The following is a 2,388-nucleotide window of genomic DNA, read 5'->3' as shown; positions in this document are numbered from 1 at the left end:
GCACACAAACAGCAGCAACCATTCCAACATAAAGGTAACATAAGACAGACACATCTTTGTTTTTTTAAACCATTCCACTAAAACATGAAGGCTTATCAAATATAACATGAATGTATGCTTATACTGCAGAAAATATAAGCACAAGAAAAATTGTAATGGGACACACCTAACTGCTTGCATAGAAAAACCAAATACACGTACTTGCATCCATGCTTTTGCATGTAGAAGTAATGTCCTTGACACGCTATTGACGGTTACCCTTAATTTACTCCTATGTGATTCATGCACAACATGCAATCAGAGAAAGTCTGTCACGAGTCGAACAACTTTTACTTCTCTTTTGGGTCTTTAACAATCACCTCATCTCCGGTTAAGAGCAAGGCATTTTAATCAGGTTTTATCAAAGTTAGCCCGATGGCTTCTCTCTTCATACTTTATGAGCGCAAAGTATTAGGTACTTCTGGTTGTAACACTTTGGGTAAGCACAACAGTGTTGTGCATAGCTTACAGTTAATCAGCACCTTTTATGAAAAATAACCGTTTTCCAGTGACAAAGAGTGATATACATTGCTATATTGTATTTAGGCCAGAGGCTTTCCTCAGAATCATTTTGGCAGTTTACACTGCCCACTTCGGCACTACATTGGCAGGCGTATGTTTCCGTAAGCTAGCAGTAAGAGCAAGAGTACTCACCGATGAATTTTTTACAGGCACCTAAGGCACATTGTGTGCTATTATCTGGCACTACAATATTTGGAATCTCGTATTTGGAAACACAAATGCTATCCAGTTACCTGAAAAGGACTACTTCAACATAATGAGAATGGTGATAGTCAACCATCAGCAAGTACCATTGACCTTTGAGATAGAGTATGGTAGTTCCTATATGCCATTTCAGCTTCTTGGAAAACTGAGCGAAGCAAGGCTTTCTTGACAGTATTTGTATGCATTCTAGAGGTTTCACCGCAGCATACCATCTCAGCTATTTGCCGACTCACGCCAGGTTACCAAATTAACTGACATGCCCAATTCTTTCACATTGTTATCCCAAGGTATCCCCCGTAGGCTTGTGAAAGTGTGTTTAGTCCGGCAGACAATGGGTTGATATTTTTTTCAAATACTTGCAAGCCACTCAGCATAGCTAGTTTTAATCAGTTGAGAACATATGGACAAAACAATGATTTACTTGTATCTACATATACTGGCCATGACATATTAACTGCTATCTTAGTCTGCCTAGCCTCTCAGCTAATTGCACAGAAAAGCAAAGCTACACAAATCACATGTAATGCATTCGGAATCTCTAAACACTCTGGCAACTCGTAAAGTTAAACCTTATTCAACCTAATTTAAACCTGAACCAATGCCTTCTGACTATTTGAATTGGTATAGAGAGACCTAAAACTAGCTTTTGAACTTGTCATGGGTGACCTGCAGTAGTGTGTCATCTAACCCATTTTTGCTAATGTCAGATAGATTGCACTACAGCCTTATACGTTCAGTTATAGGGTGCTGTGTTGTTATGAGGTGGTTCCACTTGTGCATGACCTCAATACTTGTAGTGCCTTTCCGCAGCAACTCCAGTAGAGTTACACTGAACTCATCACAGGATGATGAGCTTGCTAGCGAATTTACTATCCTAAGGAAGCTACAGATTTCACTGATGTTTTGAGGTTAAAAAAATCACCAATGACCTACACTGCGTCTGGGTTACCCTTTATGTCGCTTGCCAAGATGGCCAAGAACCAAATACCGTATGATTTATAGAGGACAAGGAAACTGTCCTTATTCAGTATCATGCCAGCTGTGTGCGTGCAACTGAGGGTCTCTCTGACTCACTGATCATGGTGCTCAACAGTTTCACCAAAGAGGACACATATCGATGTGCATGACAACTTCACATATGACATGGCATGTATCAGGACTTGATAGCCCAAATGACAACTTGAAATAAACCAAAAATTATCAATTGGGATTAAAAACTTAGTGAACATCTTTAAATTTTCTGAAATGGATATTTTATCGAACCACAACTTAGCTTCGAACGATTTAAAACAGCTCAGTCATCGGTAGTACAAGACTGTTAGCTATTGTTAAAATGGGCCTGTTGTGTTTTGGTCTAATAATGTCGTCTTTACTTTTACGCGTGCCGCCTATCATATCGGCAATGTCGCCTTCACCGCTGCCGCTTTTATCGTAAGTTCCTAAACTAACCGACTTTGCAAAATTATTACCTAGTTGCGGAGAACCTAGCTCGTAAATCTACTCGCGCGAAGCGGGTGCTCGCGTAATTTGAATACTCCAATAGGAGATCACAGCATGCAATAATGCAGCGATTTAGGCTATTTTTGCGCGAGTTGGCGAGGCAAGGATTCCACATGTTATGGC

Source organism: Watersipora subatra, chromosome 10, assembly GCF_963576615.1.
Source record: "Watersipora subatra chromosome 10, tzWatSuba1.1, whole genome shotgun sequence".
NCBI lineage: Eukaryota > Metazoa > Bryozoa > Gymnolaemata > Cheilostomatida > Watersiporidae > Watersipora > Watersipora subatra.
This window is presented reverse-complemented; position numbering follows the sequence as displayed.